General features: G+C 36.8%; 1 non-coding gene across 1 annotated transcript; it reads right to left on the bottom strand.

Annotated features, from left to right (window-relative positions):
- Positions 1–11,392: 11,392 nt before the first annotated feature.
- LOC137760307 (U6 spliceosomal RNA) lies at positions 11,393–11,499 on the bottom strand. The gene has a single exon (XR_011073271.1). It is a non-coding gene; the product is annotated as a U6 spliceosomal RNA (small nuclear RNA).
- Positions 11,500–20,687: the final 9,188 nt, after the last annotated feature.

Raw genomic sequence — 20,687 nt, forward strand, 5'->3', positions numbered from 1 at the left:
TTCTTTTACATGTAGCTATCCAGTTTTCCCAGCATCATTCATTGAAGAGACTGTATATTCTTGCCTCCTCTGTCATAAATTAATTGACCATATAAGTGTGGGTTTATTTCTGGGCTCTCTGTTCTGTTTCATTGATCTATATGTCTCTTTTTGTGCCAGTACCATACTGTTTGCTTGTTTTATAAATTTATTTATTTATTTATTTATTTTTGGCTGCATTGGGTCTTCGTTGCTGAGAGTGGGCTTTCTCTATTTGCAGCGAGCAGGGGCTACTCTTTGTTGCGATGAACGGGCTTTTCATTGCAGTGGCTTCTCTTGTTGTGGAGCATGGGCTTCAGTAGTTGTGGCTCACAGGCTCTAGAGCAGAGGCTCAGTAGTTGTGGCACATGGGCTTAGTTGCTCTGCGGCATGTGGGATCCTCCTGGACCAGGGCTCGAACCCGTGTTCCCTGCATTGGCAGGTGGATTCTTAACCACTGCGCCACCAGGGAAGTCCAGTACCATATTGTTTTTGTTTATGTTTTAATTAATTTATTTATTTTTGGCTGTGTTGGGTCTTCGTTTCTGTGCAACGGCTTTCTCTAGTTGTGGCAAGTGGGGGCCACTCTTCATCGCGGTGTGCAGGCCTCTCACTATCATGGACTCTCTTGTTGAGGAGCACAGGCTCCAGACGCGCAGGCTCAGTAGTTGTGGCTCACGGGCCTAGTTGCTCCACGGCATGTGGGATCTTCCCAGACCAGGGCTCGAACCCGTGTCCCCTGCATTTGCAGGCAGATTCTCAACCACTGTTCCACCAGGGAAGCCCCATACTGTTTTGATGACTGTAGCTTTGTAGCATAATCTGAAGTCAGGGAGCATGATACATCCAACTTTGTTTTTTTTGGGTTTTTTTTCCCCCTCAAGATTGCTTTGGCAATTCAGGGTTTTCTGTGGTTCCATGTAAATTTTAGGATTATTTGTTCTAGCTCTGAGGAAAATGTCATGGGTATTTTGATAGGGATTTCATTAAACCTGTAAATTGCTTTGGGTAGTATTACGATTTTAACAATACTAAATCTGCCAATTCATGAACACAGTTTATATTTTCATTTCTTTGTATCATCTTCAATTTCCTTCATCATTGTTTTATACATTTCAGAGTATGGCTCTTTCACCTCCTTGGTTTAAGTTTATTCCTAAGTATTTGATTCTTGATGGGATTTTAAATGGGTTTTTTTTTAACATTCTCTTTCTGATAGTTCATTATTAGTGTATAGAAAAGCAACAGATTTCTGTATATTCATCTTGTATCCTAAAACTTTACTGGATTCATTTATTAGTTACTGAATTCTAATAGTTTTCAGATAGATACTTTAGGGTTTTCTATATATAGTATCATGTCATCAGCAAATAGTGACAGTTTAAATTTTTCCTTTCCAATTTGGATGCCTTTTCTGTTTCTTGTCTGATTGCTGTGTCTAGGACTTCCAATACTCTGCTAAATATAAGTGGTGAGAGTAGGCATCTTTGTCTTGTTCCTTATATTAGAGGAAAAGCTTTCAGCCTTTCACCATTATGACGTTAGCTGTGGTTTTGTTATAAGTGGCCTTTACTACGTTGAGATGTCAAATCATATTCCTGATTTGATGAGAGAGTTTTCATTGTGAATGATGTTGAATGTTGTCAAATGCTTTTTCTGCATCTATTGAGATGACCATGTGGTTTTTATCCTTCTTTTGTTAATGTGGTGTACCATCTTGATTGATTTGTGGATATTGAACCATCTTTGCATGCCTGGAATAAATTTCATTTGATCACGGTGTATGACACGTTTTATATATTGTTGAATTCAGTTTGCTAATATTTTGCTGAGGACTTTTGCATCTATTTATCATATATTGGCCTGTAATTTTCTTTTTTTGGTTGCATCTTTGTCTGGTTTTGGTATCAGGGTAATGGTGGCCTCATAGAATGAGTTTGAGAGTGTTCTCTCCTTTTCAATTTTTTGGAATACTTTGAGAAGGATAGATATCAGCTTTTCTTACTGTGTTTGGTAGAATTCCACTGTGAACCCATCTGGTCCTGGACTTTCCTTTGCTGGGAGTTTTTAACTTACAAATTCAAGTTCACTGCTGCTGATTGGTCTGTTCAGATTGTCTGTTTCTTCCTGATTCAGTCTTAGAAGATTGTATGTCCCTAGAAACCTATCCATTTCTTCTACATTACCCAATTTGTTGGCATATAACTATTTGTAGTAGTCTCTTATGATTTTTTGTATCTCTGTAATTGCACTTGTAGTTTCTCCTCTTCCATTTCTTATTTTGTTTATTTGGGTCCCCTCTTTTTCTCTTGATGAGCCTGGCTAAAGGTTATCAATTTTCTTTATCTTTTTAAAAAAAACAGCTCTTTGTTTGTCTGATATTTTATTTTTCTTTTTTCTTTTTTTTTTTTTGTGGGAGGGGGTTCTATTTTATTTATTTCCTCTCTGATCTTTATTATTTCCTTCCCTCTTCTGACTTTGGACTTTGTATGTTCTTCCTTTTTGTAATTCCTTTAGAAGGTAGGTTATGTTGTTTATTTGATATTTTTCTCGTTTCTTGAGGTAGGCCTGTATCACTATACTTTCCTCTTAGAACAGCTTTTGCTGCATCCCATAGATTTTGGAAAGTTGTGTTATTGTTTTCATTTTTCTTGAGGTATTTTCCGATCTCCTCATCAGTTTCTTCATTGACCCATTTTTAGTAGCATATTGTTTGGTTTGCACGTGTTTGCATTTTTCCAATTTTTCTTCCTTGTGTTTCCCCCCCTTTTCTTCTTTACCATTTTCCACCCGCCCTTGTGGGCAGAAAAAGTGCTTGATATAATTTATATCCTCTTAAATGTAATGAGACATGTTTTGTGGTCTAGCATGTGATCTATCCTGGAGAATATTCCATGTGCACTTGAAAAGAATGTGTATTCTGCTATTCTAGGATGTGATGTTCAATAGACATCTGTTAAGTCCAACTGGTCTATTGTGTCATTTAGGACCTCTGTTGCCTTACTGATTATCTGCCTGGATGACCTGTCCTTTAACATCCCACTGACATCAAAATCCCCTACTATTATTGTCAGTTTCTTCCTTTGTGTCTCTTAATATTTGCTTTGTATATTTAGGTGCTGCTATATAAGTTGCATATATATTAACAAGTTTTATATCCTCCTCTTGTATTGATCTCTTTATCATTATATAACGTCGTTCTTTGTCTCTTTTATAGACTGTTTTAAGGTCTATTTTGTATGATATGAATTTGCCACACCAGCTTTCTTGTCATTTTTATTTTCATGAAATATCTTTCTCTTTGCTCTCACTTTCATTCTGTGTGTGTCTTTAGCTCTGAAGTGAGTTTCTTGTAAGCACCATATGGATGCATCTTTTTTTTTTTTTCAAATCCAATCATCCCCTTATGTCTTTTGATTGTAGCATTTAGTCTATTGACATTTAAAGTGATTATTGATAGGTATGTACTTATTGCAATTTTGTTACTTGTTTTCTGGTTGTTTTTGTAGTTCTTCTCTGTTATTTTCTTCTTTCAGTTTCTTCCCTTCTGGTTTGATTATTTTCTTTAGTTGTATGCTTATGTTTCTTTCTGTCTAGTTTTTGTGTACCTTTTTATGTTTTTGATTTGTGGTTACCATGGGGTTCATATATGTTGACCTATAACTATATCTACTTGTTTTAAATGGATAATCATTTAAGTTCAAACACATTTTAAAAGATCTGCATTTTTTACTCCCCTCTCCCACATTTTCTGTTTTTGATGTATTATTTTATACTTCATGTTTATCCCTTAACTGTTTATTGTAGTTGATTTTACAGTTTTTTATCTTTTAGTCTTCATACTAGCTTATTTAAGTGGTTGATCCGCAACATTTACTATTTATTTGCCTTTACTAGTGGGATTTTTCTTTTCCTATAAATTTTTCCTTCTTATTGTAACCCTTTTTTTTTTTCCACTTAGAGAAGATCCTTCAACATTCCTTTTAGGGTCAGTTTAGTATTGATGAACTGTTTTTGCTTATCCAAGTTCTTCATCTCTCCTTCAAGTCTGAAGGAGAATCTTGCTGTGTAGAGTATCCTAGGTTGTAGGTTTTTCCCTTTCAGCACTTTAAATATATCATGTCACTCCATTCTGGCCTACAAAGTTTCTGCAGAAAAGTCAGCTAATAAACTTACGGGGGTTCCCTTGTATGTGACTCTATTTTTCTCTTGCTCCCTTTGAATTTCTCTCTTTATCTTTTACTTTGCCATTTTAATTATGATATGTTTTGGTGTCGGTCTTTTGGGGTTTATCTTGTTTGGGACACTGTCTGCTTCCTGTACCTGAATATCTGCTTCTTTCTTCAGGTTTGGGAGGTCTTCAGACATAATTTCATCAAATATATTTTTGATCCCTTTCTTTCTTCTCTTTTTGGGACCCCTATAATGCAAATGTTAGTATGCTCAATGTTTTTCCACAGGTCCCTTAAACTGTTCTAATTTTTTAAAAAATTTATATGCTCTTTGCTGTTCTGATTGAATGATTTCCAGTATTCTATTATCTTCCAGATCACTTTTGTGTTCTTCTGTATCATCTAGTGTGTTTTTCATTTCAGTTATTGTATTCTTCAGCTCTGATTGGTTCTCTTTAAAATTTTCTAGTTCCTTGTTAAAATTCTATGTTCATCTATTATTTTCCCTAGTTAGCATTCTTATTGCTAATGCTTTGAACTGTGTATCTGGTAAATTATTTATCTGTTTCATTAGTTGTTTATTTCAGAGCTTTTTTTCTTTCTTTCTTTTTTTGAGTAGTGTATTTATCATAATAATGTAATTTTTTCCCTAAATGAAACCATGTTCATTATAAAAATGCAAAAACATACATGTATATAAAGGAGAAGAGTGACATTTGCTCTTTTTGTGTTCCTTTTCCATAATACCCCTTTCCTCATCCAGAGATAAACACCGTTAATGATTTTGTATACCACATCCTTCCCAAACCATTTCTATGCATTTACCAAAATATGTGTTTGTGTGCCTTTATATTTATATATATTAGACATATATACACATGTATATGGTTTACACATTATAGTATCATATTACACATATTGCTCTGTAAGCTGATTTCCCTTTAAATATATCATAGATATATATTAATGGCCAATTGCCTTCTCATGATGTTTTACCAGTTTATATTACCTCCAAGAGGTGTGCTTTTTTTTAAATTTTTTATTTGAAAAAATTTTTTTATTTTATATTGGAGTATAGTTGATTTACAATGTTGTGTTAGTTTCAGGTATACAGCTAAGTGATTTAGTTATACATATACATATATGTATTCTTTTTAAGATTCTTTTCCCAAATAGGTTATTACAGAGTATTGAGTAGAGTTCCCTGTGCTATACAGTAGGTCCTTCTTGCTTATCTATTTTATATATAGTAGTATGTATATGTTAATCCCAAACTCCTAATTTATACCCCCACCCGACATTTCTGCATTGGCAATCATAAGTTTGTTTTTGAATTCTGTGAGTCTGTTTATCTTTTGTAAATAACTTCATTTGTATCTTTTTTTAGATTCCACATATAAATGATATCATATAGTATTTGTCTTTCTCTTTCTGACTTACTTTACTTAGTATGATAATCTCTAGGTTCATCCATGTTGTTGCAAATGGCATTATTTCATTCTTTTCTATGGCTGGGTAATATTCTATTGTATATATGTACCACGTCATCTTTATCCATTCCTCTGTCGATGGACATTTAGGTTGATTCCGTGTCTTGGCTGTTGTAAATAGTGCTGCAATAAACATTAGGGTGCATGTGTCCTTTTCAAAGTATGGTCTTCTCTGGATATATGCCCAGGAGTGGGATTGCTGGATCATATGGTAGCTCTATTTTTAGTTTTTTAAGGAATCTCCATAATGTTCTCTCTAGTGGCTGCACCAATTTACATTCCCACCAACAGTGTAGGAGGGTTCCCTTTTCTCCATACCCTCTCCAGAATTTATTGTTTGTAGACGTTTTGATGCTGTCCATTCTGACCAGTGTGAGGTGATACCTCAGTATAGTTCTGATTTGCATTTCTCTAATAGCTATGTTAAGCACCTTTTCATGTGCTTCTTGACCATCTCTGTGTTTTCTTTGGAGAAATGTCTATTTAGATCTTCTGCCCCTTTTTTGATTGGGTTTTTTTTTCATATAGAGCTGCATGAGCTGTTTGTATATTTTGGAGATTAATCCCTTGTCGCATCATTTGTCAGTCGCATCATTTACAAATATTTTCTCTCATTCTCTGGGATTTTTGTTTTGTTTTGGTTTGTTTTATTTATGCTTTCTTTTGCTGTACAAAACCTTTTAAGTTTAGTTAGGTCCCATTTGTTTATTTTTGGTTTTATTTTCATTACTCTAGGAGGTGGATCCAAAAAGATATTGCTGCGATTTATGTCAAAGAGTGTTCTGCCTGTATTTTCCTCTAAGAGTTTTATAGTATGTGGTCTTACATTTAGGTCTTTAATCCATTTTGAGTTTTTTTTGTGTATGGTGTTAGAGAATGTTCTAATTTCATTCTTTTACATGTAGCTGTCCAGTTTTCCCAGCACCACTTATTGAAGAGACTGTCTTTTCTCCATTGTATATTCTTGCCTCTTTTGCTGTAGATTAATTGAGCATAGGTGTGTGGGTTTATTTCTGGGCTTTCTCTCCTGTTCCATTGATCTATAAGTCTGTCTTTGTGTAATATCATACTGTTTTGCTTACTGTAGCTTTGTAGTATAGTCTGAAGTGAGGGAGCCTGATTCCTTCAGTTCCATTTTTCTTACTGAAGATTGTTTTGGCTATTCGGGGTCTTTTGTGTTTCCATACAAATTTTAAGATTTTTGTTCTAGATCTGCAAAAAAAAAAAAATTGCCATTGGTAATTTGATAGCGATTGCATTGAATCTGTAGATTGCCTTGGGTGGTACAGTCATTTTGACAGTATTGATTCTTGCATTCCAAGAATATGGTATATCTTTCCATCTGTTTGTGTTATCTTTGATTTCTTTCATCAGCATCTTATAGTTTTCAGAGTACAGGTCTTTTCCCTCCTTAAGTAGGTTTATTCCTAGGTATTTTATTCTTTTTGATGTGATAGTAAATGGGGTTGTTTCTTGAATTTCTCTTTCTGATGTTTCATTGTTAATGTATAGAAATGCAACAGATTTCTGTGTATTAATTTTATATCCTGCAACTTTACCAAATTCATTAATGAGCTCTAGTAGTTTTCTGGTAGCATCTTTAGGATTTTCTATGTATAGTATCATGTCATCTGCAAACAGTGACAGTTTTACTTCTTTTCCAATTTCGACTTGTTTTATTTCTTTTTATTCTTAGATTGCTATGGCTAGGACTTCCAGAACTATGTTGAATAAAAGTGGTGAGAATGGACATCCTTATCTTGTTCCTGATCTTAGAGGAGATGCTTTCACTTTTCACCATTGAGTATGATGTTAGCTCTGGGTTTGTCATATATTTCCTTTATCATGTTGAGGTATGTTCCCTCTATGCCCACTTTCTAGAGAGTTTTTATCATAAATGGGTGTTGAATTTTGTCAAAAGCTTTCTCTGCATCTATTGAGATGATAATATGGGGGTTTTTTTCTTTTTTTTTTAAATTGAAGTGTAGTTGATTTACAATGTTGTGTTAACTTCTGCTGTACAGCAAAGTGACTTAGTTATACATATATATACATTCTTTTTCATATTCTTTTCCATTACAGTTTATCACAGGAGATTGGATATAATTCCCTGTGCAAGACAGTGGGACCTTGTTTTTTATCCATTCTATATATGCCAGTTTGCATCTGCTAATCCCCATATCCCAATCCATCCTTATCCCACTCTCCTCCCCCGTGGCAGCCACCAGTCCATTCTCTTAGTCTGTCATTCTGTTTCTGTTTAATAGATAGGTTCATTTTGGTCATATTTTAGATTCCACATATAATTGATATCATATGGTACTTGTCTTTCTCTTTCTGACTTACTTTACATAGTATGATAATCTCTAGGTTCATCCATGTTGCTGCAAATGGCATTATTTCATTCTTTTTTATGGCTGAGTAATATTCCATTGTATATATGTACCACATCTTCTTTATCCATTCATCTGTCGATGGACATTTAGGTTTTTTCCATGTCTTGGCTATTATGAATAGTGCTGTTGTGAACATAGGAGTACATGTATCTTTTCAAAGTGTGGTTTTCTCCAGATATATGCCCAGGAGTGGGATTGCTGGATCATATGACAGCTCTATTTTTAGTTTTCTGAGGAAGCTTCATACTGTTTTCCATAGTGGGTGCACCAATTTACATTCCCACCAACAGTGTAGGAGGGTTCCTTTTTCTCCATACCCTCTCCAGAATTTATTGTTTGTAGATGATGGCCATCTGACTAGTGTGAGATGATACCCCATTGTAGTTCTGATTTGCATTTCTCTAATAATTAGCTCTGTGAAGCATCTTTTCTTGTGCTTCTTGGCCATCTGTGTGTTTTCTTTGGAGAAATGTCTATTTAGATCTTCTGCCTCTTTTTTGATTTTTTTTTTTTTTTAATATAGAGCTGCATGAGCTGTTTGTATATTTTGGAGATTAATCCCTTGTCGGTCACATCATTTAAAAATATTTTCTTTTATTCTTTGGGTTGTCTTTTGATTTTGTTTGTGGTTTCCTTTGCTGCGCAAAAGCTTGAAAGTCTGATTATATCCCATTTGTATATTTTTGTTTTTATTTCTTTTGCCTTGGGAGACTGACCTAAGAAAACATTGGTACGATTTATGTCAGAGAATGTTTTGCCTATGTTCTCTTCTAGGAGTTTTATGGTGTTATGTCTTATATTTAAGTCTTTAAGCCATTTTGAGTTTATTTCTGTGTATGGTAAGAAGGTGTGTTCTAACTTCATTGAGTTACATGTGGCTGTCCAACTTTCCCAGCACCACTTGCTGAAAATATTATCTTTTTCCCATTGTATATTCTTGCCTCTTTTGCCAAAGATTAATTTACTGTAGATGTGTGGGTTTATTTCTGGGCTCTCTATTCTGTTCTATTGCTCCATATGTCTGTTTTTGTGCCAGTACCATGCTGCTTTGATTACTGTAGCTTTGTAGCATTGTCTGAAGTTTGGGAGGGTTATGCTCCTGGTTTGTTCTTTTTCTTCAGGATTGATTTGGTAATTCTGGGTCTTTTATGGTTCCATATGAATTTTATGATAATTTGTTCTAGTTCTATGAAAAATGTCATGGGTAATTTGTTAGGGATCACATTAAATCTGTAGATTGCTTTGGGTAGTATGGTCGTTTTAACAATATTGATTCTTCCAATCCAAGAGCATGGGATATCTTTCCATTTCTTTGAATCATCTTCAGTTTTCTTTATTAATGTTTTATAGTTCTCAATGTATAAGTCTTTCACCTCCTTGGTGAGGTTTATTCCTATTTATTTTATTTTTGGGGTTGTGATTTTAAAAGTTATTATTTTTCTTAGCATTCCCTTTCTGATGTTTCATTGTTGGTGTAAAGAAATGTAACCAATTTCTGTATGTTAATCTTGTATCCTGCTACCTTGCTGAATTCATTTATCAGTTCTAGTATTTTTTGTGTGAAGTCTTTAGGGTTTTCTATATATAGTATCATATCATCTGCATATAATAACAGTTTTACCTCTTTCCTTCCAATTTGGATATGTTTTATTCCTTTTTCTTGTGTCATTGCTGTGGCTAGGACTTCCAATGTTATGTTGAATAGAAGAGATGAGAGTAAGCATTCTTGTCTTGTTCCAGATTTTAGCAGGAAGGCTTTCAACGTTTCACCATTGAGTATTATATTGGCTGTGGGTTTGTCATTAATAGCTTTTACTGTTTTGAGATATGTTCCCTCTATACTGACTTTGATAAGAGTTTTTATCATGACTGGATGTTAAATTTAGTCAAATGCTTTTTCTGCATCTATTGAGATGATCATGTGTTTTTTGTCTTTTCTTTTTCTGATGTGGTGTATCATGTTGATTGATTTGTGTATGTTGAACCATCCTTGTGAACTTGGGAAGAATTCCACTTGGTTGCGGTGTATGATCTTTTTTATGGGTTGTTGGATTCGATTTGCTAATATTTTGTTGAGAATTTTTGTATCTATGTTCATCAAAGATATTGGCCTGTAATTTTCTTTTTTGGTGGTGTCTTTGTCTGGTTTTCGTATCAGGGAGATGGTGGCTTCATAGAATGTCTTTGGGAGTGTTCCCTCCTCTTCAGTTTTTTGGACGAGTTTGAGAAGGATTGGTATGATTTCTTCCTTGTATGTTTGGCAGCATTTTCCTGTGAAGCCATCTGGTCCTGGACTTTTGTTTGTAGGGATTTTTTAAATTACAGATTCTATTTCACTTCTAGTGATCAGTCTGTTCAAATTATCTAATTCCTTTGTCATTCAATTTTGGTGCACTGTATGTTTCTAGAAACTTGTCCATTTCTTATAGATTGTTGAATTTGTTTTAATATAATTGTTCATAGTATTCCCTTAAGGTTTTTCATATTTCTGCAGTATCTGTTGTTATGTCTCCTTTTCCAGTTCTCATTTTGTTTATTTGGGTTCTCTCTCTTTTTTTCTTCTTGGGGAGCCAGGCCAGATGTTTGTCAATCTTGTTTATCCTTTCAAAGAGCCAGATCTTGGTTTTATTGAATTTTTCTATTTTTTAAAATTTTTATTTTATTTATTTCCTCTCTGATCTTTATTATTTCCTTCCTTCTGCTGACTTTAGGTTTTGTTTCTTCTTCTTTTTCTAATTCTTTTAAGTGGTGGGTTCGGTTGTTTATTTGAGATTTTTCTTATTTTTTTGAGGACTGCCTGTATTATTATGAACTTCCCTCTAAGAACTGCTTTTCTGTATCCCATAGATTTTGTGTGGTGTGTTTTCATTGTCATTTGTCTCTGAGTATTTTTTAATTTCCTCTTTGATTTCATCACTGACCCATTGGTTTTTTAGTAGCATGTTTTTTAGTCTCTGTGTAATCATTTTTCCTCATTTCTTTTTCTGTCATTAATTTCTAGTTTCATGCTGTTGTGGTCGGAAAAGATGCTTGAGATAATTTCTACACTCTTAAATTTGCTGAGGATTGTTTTGTGCCCTAGTATGTGGTCAGTCCTAGAGAATGTTCCACATGCACCAAAAAGAATGTGTATTCTGGTTTTTTTGGATGTAATTTCCTAAAAATCTCAATTAAATTTAACTGTTCTAGTGTATCATTTAGTATCTCTGTTGCCTTATTGATTCTCTGTCTGGAAGATCTGTCTATTGATGTGAGTAGGGTGTTAAATTCTCCTACTATTGTTGTATTCCTATCAATTTCTCCCTTTATGTCTGTTAAAAATATGAAATGCTTTATGAATTTCCATGTCATCCTTGCACAGGGGCCATGCTAATATTCTCTGTATCATTCTAATTTTAGCATATGTGCTGCCAAAGTGAGCATGATCATATGGTTTTATTCTTCAATTTGTAAACATGGAGTATCACACTGATTGATTTGCAGTTACTGAAAAATCCTTGCATCCCTTCGATAAATTCCACTTTACATGGTGCATGATCCTTTTAATGCACTGTTGGATTCGGTTTGCAAGTATTTTGTTGAGGACTTTTACGTCTATGTTCATCAGTGATATTGGTCTTTGATTCTCTCTTTTTTTTTTTTTTTTTGCAGTATTTTTGTCTGGTATTGGTATCAGAATAATGGCCTCGTAGAATGAGTTAAGGAGTGTTTCTTCCTCTGCAGTTTTTTGAAATAGTTTCAGAAGGATCAGTGTTAACTCTTCTCTAAATGTTTGATAGAATTCGCCTGTGAAGCCATCTGGTCCTGTACTTTCGTTCGTTGGGAGTTTCAATTTCGGTGCTTGTGATTGGTCTGTTTATACTTTCTATTTCTTCCTGGTTCAGATTTGGGAGATTGTACTTTTCTAGGAATTTGTCCATTTCTTCTAGGTTGTCCATTTTATTGGCATATAGTTTCTTGTAGTAGTGTCTTATAATCCTTTGTAATTCTGTGGTGTCAGTTGTAACTTCTTTTTCATTTCTAACTTTATTGATTTGAGCCCTCTCCCTTTTTATCTTGATGAGTCTGGCTAAAGGTTTATCAATTTTGTTTATTTTTTCAAAGAACCAGCCTTTAGTTTCATTGATGTTTTCTATTGTTTTCTTCATCTCTATTTCCTTTATTTCTGCTCTGATTTTTACGATTTATTTCTTTCAGCTAACTCTGGGTTTTGTTTGTTCTTTCTCTAGTTGCTTAGGTGTAAGGTTGGGTTGCTTATGTGTGATTTTTCTTATTTCCTGATGTAAGATTGTATTGCTATAAAGTTCCCTCTTAGAACCGCTTTTGTCACATTTCATATGTTTTGGATCATCCTGTTTTCATTTTCATTTGTCTCTAGGTATTTTTTATTTCCTGTTTGATTTCTTCAGTGATCCAGTGGTTGTTTAGTAATATATTGTTTAGCCTCCACATGTTTGTGTTTTTTACAATTTTTTTCTTGTAGTTGACTTCTAATCTCGTAGTGTTGTGGTCAGGCAAGGTGCTAGATATGATTTCAATTTTCTTAAATTTACTGAGGCTTGCTTTGTGGCCCAGCATGTGATCTATCCTGGAGAATGGTCTATGTGCACTTGAGAAGGTGTATTCTGCTGCTTTTGGATGGAATGCTCTATAAGTATCAATTAAGTCCATCTGGTCTAATGTGTCATTTAAGGCCTGTGTTTCCTTATTGATTTTCTGTCTGGATGATCTGTCCCTTGATGTAAATGGGGTATTAAAACTCCTCACTATATTGTGTTACTGTCAATTTCTCCTTTTATGGCTGTTAGCATTTGCCTTATATATTGAGGTGCTCCTGTGTTGGGTGCATATATATTTACAATTGCTATATCTTCTTCTTGGATGGATTGCTTGATCATTATGTAGTGTCCTTCTTTGTCTCTTGTAACAGTCTTTTTTTAAGGTCTATTTTGTCTGATATGAGTATTGCTACTCCAGCTTTCTTTTGATTTCCATTTGCATGGAATACCTTTTTCCATCCCCTCACTTTCATTCTGTATGTGTCCCTAGATCTGAAGTGGGTCTCTTTTAGACAGCATATATACGGGTGTTGTTTTTGTATGCATTCAGCCAGTCTATGTTTTTGGTTTAACCTGTTTACATTTCAGGTAATTATTGATATGTATGTTCTTATTGCCATTTTATTCATTGTTTTGGACTTGTTTTCATAGGTCTTTTTTCTTCCCTTCCTTTTTTGTTCTCTTCTATTGTGATTTGATGACTATCTTTAGTGTTGTGTTTGTATTGCTTTTTCTTTTTTGTGCGTACATCTATTGTAGACTTTTGGTTTGTGGTTACCATGAGTTTTTGATGTAGCAGTCTGTATATATACAAGACTGTTTTAAGTTGCTGGTCTCTTAATTTCAAATGCACATCCAATATCCTGCATTTGTACTCTCGTCTTCTCACAATTGCTGGTTTTGATATCATATTTGTGTGTGAATGATCTACTACATTTAGGTTTGCCTTTATTGGTGAGCTTTCCCATTCGTAATTTTCTTGTTTCTAGTTGTGACCTTTCCTTTCCTTCTAGAGAAGTTCCTTTAGCATTTGGTGCAAAGCTGGTCTAGTGGTGCTGAATTCCCTTAGCTTTTGCTTGTCTGTAAAGCTTTTGATTTCTTTGTCAAATCTGAATGAGAGCCTTGCTGTGTAGAGTATTCTTGGTTGTAGGCTTTTCCCTTTCATCACTTGAAATATATCATGCCACTCCCTTCTGACCCACAGAGTTTCGGCTGAGAAATCAGCTGATTACTTTATGGCAATTTCCTTGTATGTTGTTTGTTGCTTTTCCCTTGTTGCTTTAATATTTTCTCTTTGTCTTTAATTTTTGTCAATTTGATTAATATGTTCCTCGGTGTGTTCCTCCTTGGGTTTATCCTGCCTGGGACTCTCTGTGCTTCCTGAACTTGGGTGTCTGTTTCCTTTCCCATGTTAGGGAAGTTTTCAGCTATTATCTCTTCACATATTTTCTCAGGCCCTTTCTCTCTCTCTTCGCCTCCTGGGACCCCCATAATGTGAATGTTGGTGAATTTAATGTTGTCCCAGATGTCTCTTAAAGTGTCCTAATTTCTTTTCATTCTTTTTTCTTTATTCTGTTCCGTGGCAGTGATTTCCACAATTCTTTCTTCCAGCTCACTTATCTGTTTTTCTGCCTCATTTATTCTCCTACTGATTCCTTCTGGTGTATTTTTCATTTCAGTTATTGTATTGTTCAACTCTGTTTGTTTGTTTGTTATATCTCCTAGCTCTTTGTTAAGCATTTCTTATGTCTTCTTGGTCTGTGCCTCCATTCTTTTTCTGAGATCTTGGATCATCTTTACTATCATTTCTCTGAATTATTTTTTTAGGTGGATTGCCTATCTCCATTTCACTTGTTCTTCTGGGATTTTATCTTGTTCCTTCATCTGGAACATATTCCTCTGCCATCTCATTTTGTCTAACTTTCTGTGTTTGCAGTCCCACAGGCTGCAGGAATTTAGTTCCTCCTGCTTCTGGTGTCTGCCCCCATCTTGTTGTGGCTTCTTTGTCTTTGGAAGGAGAATATCATTTTCAGTAGGTTCGAGTCTGTTTTGTCAATGATTGTTCAGCAGTTAGTTGTGCTTTTGGTGTTTTCATGAGAGCAGGTGAGCTCAGGTCCTTCTACTCTGCCTTCTTGTCCTCAGACCCTACAAAGCTTTTGTTTTCCTTTGTGCTCTGTCTAGTTTCACTTGTTTATAATGTGTTGTGGGCAGAGGCCTTTTACCTGATGATTCAGGTAGAGATCCTGGTGAGAAATGGATGCACTGACACGTCAGCTCAGGATGTGTGCAGAGGTATTTTTCTTGTTCTTGCATTTGAAACAAATTCCTGTCTTCTCATTTTCCATAAGTTTCTCTATTTCTATGAAATTAGATGTAACAGTTACCCATCCTGGTCTTGAAGGGGTGTCCTTATGTGGGTGTGTCCATCTGCAGTCTGTGTGTGTCTAGTGGCTTTTGATGGGAGAACACGAGTCATGTCTTCCCCCAGGGTATGTTGACAGCTATCACTGAGGTGGGCCACAGAGATGGCAGAGCTAGAGCCAGAGCCAGGTGTGAGCTGGGGCTTCTCCTATGTTCAGTGCCTAACACCACCCTATTGAGGGTGGGTTCAGGTCTCAAGGTGCTAAAGAAGAGGCCCTGAGGTTTGGATCCAAGCTGGTTCTGTTCTAAGTGTGTGCTCCTCACTGCCCCCAGCATTGGCACCTTAGCTCCAGATGGAAGCAGAGTTGGAGCAAGAGGGGCCAGATCAGGCACCCAGTGCAGGCCAGGGCCTGTACTGGGTTGGTCCCATATAGCATTCAGAGTTCCAGACCACTCCTGATCTGCTGCCTCCAAGAGTGCCAGGAAGGGTCACTCCAAACCCATTCAGATGTAGTGCCAGGTATAAGCCAGCTCCGTCCTCCACAACTGCACATTCCCCCTGGCAGCAGCAACCTTCATCCTAGTGGAATGCTGCCCCACAGAGCAAGAGGAGCCAGAGTGGGCACTCAGTGTGGGCCAGGGTGCATGGTGGGGTGTCATGGGAAACTGGCCAGAGTCCCAGGCAGTCTCAAACTGCTTACTCAGCCTTGTTTTGGGAACAAGGAAGGATGTGCTTGCACTTCACAAGTGGAGTCCAAGTTTCTCACAGCCCCCCCACCAGTCTTACTGGTCCTCAAACCAGCCAAGGGCACTCATCTTCCTGGTATTAGACTCAAGGTCTGGCACATCCCATATGTGGGTTGAACCACTCATTTCCCAGGAAGTACCTCCAGGCCTGTGTAATACCCCCCCCCCCCCACTTCTGTGTCCCCTCCCAGGGGTGCAGGTCCTGACATGATCACTTCTCTTTCCTTCCTACCTGACTTTGTGTGGATCTTTCTTTATAGCCTTGGTTTCTTTATTGACTTTATAGTCTTTCTGCCAGTTTGTTTTCAGTGAGAATTGCTCCACATGTAGATTTTCTTTTTTTTTTTTTTTTTTGATGTGTTCATGGAGGAGAGACAAGCTTAGCATCCTCCTACTCCACCATCTTGATTTCTCTAGTCATTATTTTTTGACATGAGCTTTCTGCCCCCTTTCTCTCTTTTGGTACTCTCACAGTACATATATTGTTTCACTTAACGGTATCCCATAATTCACATAGGATTTCTTCACTGTTTTTCATTCTTTTTTCTTTATTCTCCTCTGACTGGATAATATCAAATGACCTGTTCTCAAGTTCACAGATTCTTTCTTCTGTATCATTAAAGTCTGCTGTTGATGTTCTTCTTGCATTTTTTTCATTCCATTAAAATCTTCAGCTCCAGAATATGTTTTTGGGTTTTTTTGTTTTGTTTTGTTTTGTTTTTGTTTTTTTTTAATGATTTCTCTCTCTCACTCTGTTGAGCTTCTCATTTGGTTTATGTATGGTTTTCCTAATTTAATTGTCTATATGTATTCTCTTACAGCTCACTAGTCTTCCTTGAACCAATTATCTTGAATTCTCTGTCAATTCATAGTTTTTATTTCTTTGGAGTTGATTACTGGAAAATTACTGCGTTTCTTTGGTTGTGTCATGTTTCCTTGATTTTTCACCTTTATCGTAGGCTTGTGTTGATGTTTCTGCATTTGATGGAACAGCCACCTCTTCCAGAATTTATGCACAGGTTTTGGTGGGAAAAGGTCATCAGCGTGTGGTACAAGGGCAGTGGCTGAGTGGGGTGTGGCAGTTCTGGCTCCAGGTAAGTCCTGGTGGTGCTGCTCCATGCAGCTCCATCAGCTGAGGTCACTGTTCACAACGATTGCCGGGGTCTTCACTGGCCAGGCCATGACTGTCTGAAGCAGTGGTGGGGTCTGATGGGGTCTTTGGTGGTGAAGTCTTCTAGGGAACTCCTGACCTTTCTTCTCCTGCTGGGGTTGTCATGGCAAAGGATGTCCCTTTTGGATCCACGTCCAGCTCATGAGTGCCGTGGTGGTAGAGTTGGCATTGGCGTCTGATGCATAGGCACCACGGAACAGCTATGAAGTTGGGCTCCGGAGTGGATGTCCACAGAGCAACAGCGGCTCCAGGGATTGGGGCACTGGCTGCCCACAGTGGTGGTTGCTCTGGTATCTGAGATGTTGGTGAAAGCTGAGCAGCCAAGGAGCTGGGAGCTGGAGAGTGGGTGCATTTGTAGAGACAGCAACACCAGAATCTGGGGCACTGCCTAGCCCTCAGTGGTGTTGACTCCAGTGCCCAAGATCTGGGTACACACAGAACAGGCACACAAAGAGCACATGCACAGTCAGGGTCTGAAGTTTTGGGACATGCAGAGCAGCTGTGGCTCTGGGATCTGGGGTAAGTATGGGGCTTGGTGGGAGGGGTGGCATCCTTGGTCCCAGGACACCACAGACTCTTTCTTGGGGGGTTGCAGTATCTCCTCTCTGAGAGGTCCATGATGACAACGGTTGTTTCTTACCTCAGTAGTGAAATCTGCTTGTATTCTCCGTGGAGCGGGCCATTGGTATTCATACGAACAAACACAGTGGAGTAGTCCATACTGTCATGGGGGCTGTTGAGCCCCTCAGTGGCAAAGTCTGTTGGGATTCTCCACAGAGCATGCCATGGGGAATGTGGTGGCCTTTGCCACGTGGCTGATACTGATAGCCTTCACCTTTTTTATTTTTTGATTCCTAGCTGTCTCTGGACACCTCAGCTATGCTGATCTCCCCGGAGATCCGTTTTGTGCAGTTATTCTCCAGTTTGGTTCCACTATGTTGCTATAGGCTCTTAATTGGACTCTTGAGTCCTCCCAGGGCTGTTTTCATTCATGAATAGCTGCATACTTGTTATATTTTCTTGAGGAATGAAGGCTGGTATCTCCTACTCCGTTATCTTGTTCTTTTCTGCCTTATTTCACTGGCTATGAACCTTCCATACAGTCTTGAACAGAGATAGTGAGAGCAGATACTGTTTTGTTCTTGATCTTTTGGGAAAGCACTCACTCTTTTACTATTAAGTATGTTAGCTATAGGGTCCTGTAGATGTCCTTTATCAGGTTGAAGAAGTTCCCTTATATTCTTAGCTTGCTGGGAGTGTTTATCAGGAATGGATGTTGGATTTTGACAAATGCTTTTTCTCACTTGACCGCTGTTACCACTTGTACCCAGAATTGGCTATTGACACATTCTATGGAAATGCCTTGGACCCTATGGATTTTAAGGCCATCTTAGATTCCAATTGAGTTTGCCTACATACACACCCCCCTTTGCTAGCTAAGTTTTGGGAGCACAGGCTTATAAACATACTGTTTTGTTGTTGTTGTTGTTGTTGTTTTTCTCATTCTCCCCCTATACCTACCTCTGAAGTTTTAGTGTGACTAGCAACTACTCTGATGTAGTTTATGACATAAATTGTTCCTCTGGTTCAAACAAGTTTGATACCACTTTTAATATCAAATTTAGTATCCAAATACTCTTACAAAATCTGAGAAAAAGTCTTTATATAAAATAACATGCATCAGCAAAGTTTCTACAAATAAAGCTGTGATTGGAAATTTTTTGCTTACTCTACTTTATAGTAACAGAATCTATCAGAAACAGAACAGTGAGTGTAGATAAAGGATGAGGAAAAGGAGAATGCAGAAATGCTATTTTGGTCATTCTTCGCTGTTGACTACATGAAAGGATTGGAGGCGCACTGTCACCTGTAGTTTTTACTGATAACCATGAAGGGTATAATCTCTTTCCTAGATAACATACTAGGAAGAACAATAGTAATACTTTATATATAACTACAGTTGACCCTTGAACAACATGGGTTTGAACTGTATGGGTCCACTTACACAAATATATACTATAGAACTATGTGATCTGTGGTTGAATCTTCAGATGCAGAACCGCAGGTAGGAGGGCCGTCCTAAAGTTACAGGTGGATTTTTGACTGCCAGGGTTGGCACTGCTAACACATGCATTGTTCAATAATCAACTGTATGTAGAACTGTATACTGCATAAAGCACTTACATATAGTGTGTGTGTATATATATATTATATATAATAAATCTATATAAATCTATAATTTGTTTGATCTCTGTGGAACAGGCAGATTATTCTCTTTCACTTGGTAGAACAGCATGCCCCTAGCAATTGCTAAATATGTACACACACTGAAGGGAGCATTGAAATGAATACTGCACATGTGCTCCAAATTTTAAGTTTAGATTCATGCCAGAACATACTAGATTGACAATTACTTCTCACGTGTACGTACACTGCTGGATTCATAGACATACTCAGATAAATCTGGACAGTGACACTGAGGTTCTAGTGATAATATAAGGGGTAAAGAGTAATCGAACCAGTGAACCCACCTGACAATTTTATAGACCTTAGGAAGAAAAAGAAAGGGTATACCAGAGGAAAATTGAGGTGTGAGCTCTTCTTTCCACTCTTTCTTTCCCCCTTTTTTCTTTCTCCTTCTTTCTTCCTTCCTTCCTTCCTTTTCTTTTTTGGGGGGTTTATAAAGAACCTTTTACAGACAAATTTTGAGTGTCATTTGTTCCTGGTAAACACTTACACATTCATAGGGAGATAAGAGAGAAAGAAGTGTGGATTGACAACAGGGAAAGAGGTGGTAGGCCAAATGTGGGCTGGCTATTACAGTTTTTATTGGTGAAAAAAGTCTGTGGGCTAAATCACTTCTGAAGACTATTTATAAAACTTTCCTATTTGGTACCTTTATTCTCTTTGTGCAAATTTTACAAATTTTCAGTTGGTTACCTAAATAAACTTCTGCCAGAAACCTTCAAGAGACCATTAATCTCATCTGCCAACAATGAAGCTAAATCAGGAATTGAAAGTTCCTTCCTTGAGGCAACAACCGGGCACTACACCAGTCTGCTATACTATCTCATCCAATCTAAACAGGATGACTCAAGATATGTGCTGAATATTAATATCTCAAGTTCTTGATTTGACATCCCATTTTCAGGGCATCTTTGCACACAATCTGAACTGAATTCAAGTAATGCAACAATAGCCTTGCTTGAAATTCAGAATTTCTCTCAAGAAAACAGATGGAAATTTTAGTAACCAAATCTTTCTCAGTTTTTCAGATTACAGAAAGAAGTCATAGAAATGAAAGTTCTTTAATGCTTTTAATCTTGCTCCATCTATTCATTAATATGAGAATTTGCTAAAAAACTGAGCAAATCTACTAGGCACAGACTCTCTCACTATTGGGTTGGCATTCACTAAAATTTACAGTAATGTCAAAGTAGGATTTTGCAGTAATATTTCATTTGCTCTGGCCAAGTTTTAATCTAAAATATTGAGGAAAATTCAGCACTCATCCAATGTATCTGCATGCTTTTGACTAGTTAACATGTTAATCAAGAAAAGGGTTGTGCTGTCCAACTAATTAGATAAGCTATTTGGAAAAGAAAAAATATTTGTCTGTGAATTTGTGGATGAAATGTTTCCAAGAAGAAATTATAAATGGACCCTATTTTAGTTCTCTCCTATTATGAATGACAGGTTTAACATTCTTAGAAACCCTAAGAATATAATGACTACATCTTTAAAAGCCTCTAGGGATTATTGTACATTAACGT

The sequence above is a fragment of the Eschrichtius robustus genome, chromosome 2 (assembly GCF_028021215.1).
Source record: "Eschrichtius robustus isolate mEscRob2 chromosome 2, mEscRob2.pri, whole genome shotgun sequence".
Taxonomy (NCBI): domain Eukaryota; kingdom Metazoa; phylum Chordata; class Mammalia; order Artiodactyla; family Eschrichtiidae; genus Eschrichtius; species Eschrichtius robustus.